The 7,842-nt window shown below is 41.2% G+C and overlaps 1 long non-coding RNA gene across 1 annotated transcript in view; it reads left to right on the top strand.

Moving 5' to 3' along the window:
- The first annotated feature begins 252 nt into the window (after positions 1 to 252).
- The window catches only part of LOC128351612 (uncharacterized), a 69,662-nt gene continuing 62,072 nt past the window's right edge, over positions 253 to 7,842 (top strand). The window contains exons 1-2 of the long non-coding RNA XR_008319907.1: positions 253 to 444; positions 1,048 to 1,220. This is a non-coding gene — a long non-coding RNA (uncharacterized LOC128351612). The remainder of the gene's footprint in view (positions 445 to 1,047; positions 1,221 to 7,842) is intronic.

Genomic DNA, 7,842 nt, shown 5'->3' with positions numbered 1-7,842 from the left:
ATGAAAACAAGGGATGTGCAAATCAATTCACCTGCAAATCACATCTCCTAAATTGAGGATGAATTGAGGCTGATTCGAGGATGAATCGAATTGAGAATGAAATAAATTGCCCCTGATTCATCACAAATCAAATTAGTGTGATTCGTGTTGCGGGTGCCATTTTGTCTCAGTGTTTTACAATTGCTGATTGGTTTTCAGGCACTGCTTCTGATTGGCTTGTTGTCATTCAAACCAAGTGTTGGCATGGCTGGGGGGATGGAGCAAGGAGAGGGAGGCCAAAGGAGGAGTTTCAAAATGTACATAAGGGGCTGCATGGAGGCAGAGAGAAAGAGAGCCATTGCCCTAAGAGAGGATGACTGGAGAGAGATGCAGCAGCACTGAGAGCAGGGTGGTGGCGGCGGCAGAAGCAGCAGCAGCAGCCTAGGCCTGCCTGGCCCCCACACTGTGAGTAGAGAGAGAGAGACCGCCCCCCTCTTTGTACCAACAGCACCAGTGGCTTTAACTGGGTGCTGCTTGGAATTTTATTTTATTATTTTTGGTCACCCCTGGGTGGCTTTAATAACTGGAGTGCCCCCCCCCCCAATTATTTTTAATAGTACCATCAGCCCAGTGGCTTAACTGGGTGCTGTTTGGAATCCATTTCCTTGGTTTATTTTCCCTCTCTCATTGCTTGTAGCCTAGTCAGCCCCCTTTAATAACTGGGATGTTGTGATCCCTCCCCCCCATTTAATTTAAATTATCTCAGACTCCCAGGGGACAAGGAGGACTCCTGGCCCTTCTAGAACTCCAGAATGACTGGATAAGCAAGGAAAAAAAGGTCAGCCTGAGGAACAGCCGGGGAGAAGGTTAGTTTCTCACCTGAGTCCTTCTGCTGATTTGCTGCATTCAGTCAGTTCCCTCTCCTGGAGAACTCCCAGTTCCCATACTCAGAAGCAGCCCCACATCATCAGCTGCCTTTAAATGCCCCAGTGCAGAGCTGGCAGGGCCTAAAGTCTATTTCCAGCCCCACCTCTTTCCTGACCTTGCTTCCTGTCCCACCCAACCCAGCTGTCTTCCTGGAGCTGTTTCCTGCAACTAGCCCTGCCTTGCCTTCTCAACCTCACTGGGATCTGACCAGCCTGGACTCTTCTCACCCCTGCTGTCCCCTGAAGGGAACGAAAGCCCCAAAGGAGTAATGCAACGCTCTTCTCCAGATTCCACAGGGCCACACAGGCAACCAGGTAATGTGGCATCCCAACAATTGTACTAGAGGTCTCCAGGCTTAACTGGACGCTGCTTGGGATTTTATTCCTTGTTATTTGTTTTTAAAATCAATAACTGGTGTGCTGTGCTTATTTATTTTTATTTTACTTTGCAGCACTGCTGCCACCTTTGTTGCTGTCTGTGTCCTGCCTGTCCCTGGTGGATTAATTTTTGTTTTTTTGTAGGTGGTGCCAGGCTCCCTCTGTTCCCCCCCCCCCAAGTTTTTTGTTTTGTTGTTATTGTTTGGGTGGGTGGGTGGGTGCCTGACTGGTGCTCACCTGCCTTCTCTCCCAGCTGTCGTGTCCCAGTGTATGCTCAGCCCAAGAGTGCCTCTGAGAGTGATACCTGGCAAATTCCAGCCAAAGATGTCACTTGGAGCCCTTAGCTGAAGATGCAGATAAGTGAGGAACACCTCCCACACCTGAATGCCTCAATTGGGTTATTAGGACTTAAAGTTCTTTAAATAGGGCCTAGTCTAGGAAAGGGATTAGATGGTAGGACAATAGGGCAAGAGGGGTAGGTTAGAGAGAGGCTACATTGATCTACTAATCCAGATAATAATTCAAAATTTATTTATAATTGCCCAATTGCTTGATTGTTTTCTAGGTTGGGTGGTGGTAGGTTGGGTTATGCCTCAACACCCAACTCACTTTGGTGTCCCTGGGACCTACCCATGGGGAACAGTGGGGTGATCCAAGTTCCCAGTTGTTAGCTATGGGCGACTCGTGAATTTTCCATGAATTTCTGATTCATCAAACCAGACAGCTAGGGCTGGCTGGTTCAATGAATCAACTCAACTTTTTGCTATTTGATTCAAGTTCAAATCGAATTACAAAAATGATTCATGTACACCCCTAGTGAAAACAAATTCTTAGAGGATACTACCTTTATTTTTTGGTATAAGGATATGAACAATGTCTGTGATTGTGAAGCAAGCTGGAATATTAAAAAAGAAAATGAAAACTCTCTCACTTGATAGTTAATATTTCAATTGTCTCTGTCTATCTGCGGTTGGATTAGGGATATAATGTAGAAATGGAATCAACCAGGCAAAGCCAGGTTGGGATCCCCTTTTCAGATGTTTGAGGCCAGCAAATATGTAGATAGGTTGCATTTTATGAGGCTATATTTCACTGTAATACTCTCAAGAACATCATCATTATTAAAAGTGTTGGAAACATTAGAAGAAACTGCTAGATTTCTGCAGTTTATGTCAAGAAGCATATCATTCAGAATATGATTTCATTCAGAATTTGAGGAGTGAAAGAGCCAAAAGTGCACTTTGGAAGAATAATGTATTACAATATCATAGTGACCTTGCTATAGAAACCTTGGTTTATATGTTTTCAATGCTTTGATTCACATTAGAGAAAAGGAAATTGAAGAGTTTTCTCAATGCATATAATATATATGCATACAATCTGTACAACTACATTACCTAAGTATTGAAAAGGATGAGAAGTGAATGTGTTTGGTTCTAAAATTACATTCAAATGCCTGCGAATTTAGAACAAATACTGCAGTGCATGTTCCAGAGAGCGTTCAACCTCCAGGCCACCTGTCTATCTGATAAATTGCTCTTGTTAGAAATACTATTCTAATTTTCCTATTGCTTAGCACCAATTGGGTCTTCAATTTCACTCTGAAGGAACCACTGCAAGCCCACATACATACACAACCAAGAACACTAAAAGACCTGAAGCAGATGTAAGTGAGCAGATCCGGTGTAGCTTTCCCCAGATTAATTAGGTTTCTGTATACCCTTCATTTAAAGGGGGTCATGAGCTTGAGCCCAGGAAATATTTTTCAGAGGTATGTGAAACAGTGTGTTCTCTAATTTTTTTTCATCTCTGAGCGGAATGAGTTTTGTTCTGGGCGGCAGTATTAAGGCAGTGTGTGCGCATGTGCATTCAGGGTGGGGCTTTTCTGATTCAACCTGAGTGGGATCTAAATACAATTAACTGAGCAGATATAATAAAATGTGTGAGTGCACACGCCTTAGAGGGAACACTGATGGGGAGGGCTTTCCCTGGTGTAGCCATCTCTGTAGCTTCTATGTGCTTTTTATGGAGGCCTGTTCCTACACTCTCTTTGGAGGATGAGCTAGTTTATCCAGTGATGAGGAAGAGGAAATACTGTTTTATGTTTTAATGGCACAAATTTTGCTTCTCCTGCTCACTTTGTATATTCAGGAGGAGTGTTTCAGTGCAAGAAGTGGCAGCAAAGGGAGAATGCCTCCTTTCTTCTTTGGAAAAGTACCTCTCCCTGCAGGAATTGGTCAGGGAGTTGATTTTTTAGGCTACGTTACAGGGAGGACAATGAAATATAACCAGACTGCACTTTGTGAGTTTTGCTAAGTATGTGGAAATGTGGGTTTCATCTCAAATTCATAAGATGAATTTTGTAGGAATAATATGTAATAATTTTGTAGATTCCATGCCATCTAATTTCTATTAAACCAAAGCCAAAACAAGTATGCATAAATCATAATAATATGTTATTGAAAATATAATACAAATGAGAACTCTTGGTAAAAACAGAATGACTAAGTGAACACTGAGAAATGTCTCTAGAAAATCAGAACAGGAACCATGTTTTGTTTTTATTTACTTGCAGGTATGAAAATTGTAAGTTGAACTATGGGTGAATGTTGCACATCTGGAAATGAGGCACACCCCCTTAAATGATCATCCTTTCCTTTGACTCCTGTCTTCATTATGAAGTACTAATAATCAGGCATAACTACTTTTTCCCTCACTGTTTTTGGCTTCTGAGATCAACTTAAGAAGTATTGCTTTTATGTAGGGGCTAGCTGAAATAAATTCATAATTCTGTAAGAAGATTAACTCTTTCAGATTAATCAAGTTTTGATTGACAGTTACCATTTAACATGCTATGGCTATTTGTGAGCTCACCACAGGGTACAAGCAGCTAAGTTGTCCCATCACTGTGCAAGACATTTCTCTCTTGGCAGGCCTTTGATTGGCTAATCAGCTAAGTTTTAGATCTCCCTGATATTTTAGCTAGCATTGTTTTAAACCTGCTGTCTTGTTTATGGCTTTATTTTTAGTTTTTATTTGGTATTTTTAATTAGTGTTTTATTTGCTGTTTTGAGCATTTTAACAGAAAGGTCGGTGGAAATACCTTTAAAACTAATTAACTGAATAAATGAATAACAAACTAAATTGAAATAATAATAATAATAATAAAGTGGGAAATTAGTTGGGTAGTCAGACAAATTTCATATCTGTTCTGCTACAGTTAAAATTGCTTCCCTTTGCCTGGATCCTATATAGACAAAGTAATTATGCCTGATCATTAGCAGCCCATCGCTTCACAAAAGCAGGCAGACCAGAAGTATTGTTTTATGCATTATGATATTAAGATGCAAGTTTCCAGTGACTGGCATCTTCATGTCAAAAGATGTATGGGCCTCTATCACTGGTTTTAATTCCTTCATGCCCTCCTAGCATTATGGCCAGACAGCTTAAAATAATTGATTTAGGAAGCAAGGATTTGCGAGCTCACGATGACAGATCAAAACTGAGCATTCTACTGCATACTACTAGTGGATAGCATACGTGTGTGCCAGAAGAGTATATACAAGTGGTATTACCTTCATGAACCTAAGAAGATCATCCAGTGTCAGTGATAACAATGCCAGCAGGAATGGAGCAGAGTTGCACCCACAAATGGAATCCAGGCCAAATCCTTGGTTCCAACTGGGCAGAAGCATTTCTGCCATGCCATTTCAGAAGCAGCATGAATGGTGGGTTGAGAGTGACCAGGGATGTCTGACTGTATAACAACCACTTTGCATGCCTGGGGGCTTCCAATGTGAATATCAGCACGCCCAAAGCCCCCAATGATCTAGGGCAAGGTTCAGCACAGCTTAGTGTAAGGGGTGAGTGAGATAATATGCTTACCTCTTGAGATAATATGATAAGCATGAGATAATATACTTGTCAGAGATCATATACTTTGTAACAGAGACTGCAAGAGACTAGAGTTGTCTTCAGGCATTCAAAATCTGGATGTGCTGTACCCAGGTACAGAGGAATGGAAGCCTGCTAGCTAGCCAGCTCTCCTATGCTGATGCACTCTGTAGTGATGTCCCCCATTCTCTTTGTGTTAAGCACTTCTCTGCAAAGGCAGGTGCTGAACATGTGGAAAACAGGAGCCATGGCTACCTGTGACTACTCTGTGACTGTGTGATGGCTCACTGTTGTATTTCTGCTTGTGGGCCACATCCAGCAAAGAGTTAAGCAAGCATCCATCCATTGATTTCAATGGACTTAACACACCTAGCTCTTTGTTGGATTGTGGCTATGTATTGGTCACCATGGTAGATGTGCTTGTGTGTTGCCATGATGATTATGATGTTGGAGCCAATATGATTTTGGGATTGGCTGTCCTTTAATGCATGTGAGCCTAACAACACATTTAATTACTGTGAACATCACATTTAACACATGTTCTGAAGCAGACAGCCTAAATGAGCTTAGTTATATAGCAATTATAGCTCAGTCAGTGTTGCTTAGCATACAGGACTGAAAGCATAAGCTACACAAATAAGAAAAGAAAAAGAAACAATGCTTCAAAGAATAACCTTATAACCCCAAGAAAGCAAGCATTGTTCATTAGTGCTAGGCTGTGAGTCCAAATAAATATGAAACCTTTCAAAAGTGTTCAGACCAACCCCAGAGCCTGTTAGGCCTTGTTCTTTCAGAGACCTCAGAAAGGTGAAGGTGAGCCCTTGACATGACGCTTTTCATTTGAATTCACTTCCTGCTCTCTGGTTTACTGGAGGTAACTTCCCTTGGTACTTCAGCAGGCTTCCTTCACACAAAATCGCTCTGTATTTGCATTTTGGTTCTAATGTTGAATTCCCCTTACATGATTCAATCTTATTTTCCCAGTGGTACCATTAATATTTTAATTTAATCAGAATTTCAGGAACTTGTTTGCCATCCAGAGCAACTTGGTTACCTGTCAGCCTCCATCAGCTTGTCATATTAGAGGTGATTGTTCCCTGAATCTAATCTACTTTAAATGATTTCATTGGGTAGAGGTCTATAAATCATCTCAGAATGGGCCTGACAGATGAAGGCTTAGGTAAGTAAACAAATCAGGCTTGCTTTACTTTAGGCAGCAATGAACTTGGTTTTATCAACTTCTTATTGATTTCTGCACTCCAAAAGGTCAAAAAAAATCTCTTTAACATAAGAACATTATTAATATAAGTACAGTATTACAACCAACCATAATTAAGATAAGTCCCTATGTTCAGTGATGAGGCTGACTTAAGAATGTTGCAGACGGCATTTCAATAAAGCCCCTGATGCAGTTTGAAATGATGAATCCATTTCCAAACGGGTTGCTTTTCCCCTTTTCCAATCAAAACAGAAATTAACTGAATATTAAGCAGTCCAGAGTCCCTCTGGACTTTGAGCCAAGTTTATAAAGGATAATGTGATAAGGCTGCAGCTGTGAAGCAAATGCACAGTACAGTATGTGAATCATCCAATATATTCACATTTAGTTACCTATGTGGTATTTAAATCCGAGAGAGAGAGAGGAGGAGAGTTTGAAGTCTCTGAAAATGTTGCTAAGCAATCAGAAATCACACAGTAACTCACTTCAGCCTTTGTGATTGGTTACGTTAATCAGCAGCTGTCAGAAAGAAGCTGGCAAAAAGGTGCCACTGACAACAAGGCCTTTTAGTTGCTAGCATGCCATATTTGGGTTTCTGTACCTTATTTATGGTAGGCCAGCATATACAGTAAAATAATGTAATTATGTATGGTATAATAATATGTGTAGTTAATTATGTGCCCTTTAGTATTAAGGGGGAAATGTTTATTTCTTGACGTTCAAGAGGTGCAAGGGTCATAGCCCTAAGGCCAGGGAAGAGAACTACACAAACCAGCCACTGCATTTGGCAGAACTAGAGAACTGATACAGCTGACAGGCCAAGGAGCAGGGTGACTCACGCATGAATCAGTCAATGTGGAAGGGCAGAGCACTGGAGGTTTGCCTTATCACAGTTTACTGCTCTTCAGAACAGTTCGCAATGAAGCATTCATATTTTAAAATGACAGGTCCAGCTTTTTCTCCTGCCAATGAGACCTCTAGCGCATCACATAATAGGTACAACTTTTTTCTGGCTATTATGAGATGCACTGAAGGTCTTATCGGCCGTGGGGTGGAGAAGCTGGGAAATATTGTTTAAAGTATAAATTCTTGGTTGCAAACACTGTTCTGAAGAAGCAATAAATCACAGTGAGGAAAACTTCCTGGTTAGTATTTGGCTTCCTGTTTCTCTGTGCTGAATTTTTATTACATCATTGGCCTTGTGGTCACCAGGAGTCGATATCGACTTGAGGGCACACTTTACATTCATTGGCTCAGAAGCCTTTCCTACTAATCCCACCTGTGAGGGAGTTGTGGCTTCTTAATAGTGAAGAAAGACACTTTAACACTTTGCACATGCTCAAAGCAGCTCTCTTTTTCATTATTCCACACTTCCTAAAGCTGTGAGTGTGTGTGTCTGTCCTGCTGTTTCTTCCGACGATCAGTTTTTTTGTCCAAGCAATATAT

Source organism: Hemicordylus capensis, chromosome 3 (assembly GCF_027244095.1).
Source record: "Hemicordylus capensis ecotype Gifberg chromosome 3, rHemCap1.1.pri, whole genome shotgun sequence".
In the NCBI taxonomy this organism is placed as follows: Eukaryota; Metazoa; Chordata; class Lepidosauria; order Squamata; family Cordylidae; genus Hemicordylus; species Hemicordylus capensis.
Note: the sequence above shows the minus strand (reverse complement) of the source record. Positions and strands in the feature narration are given on the sequence as shown.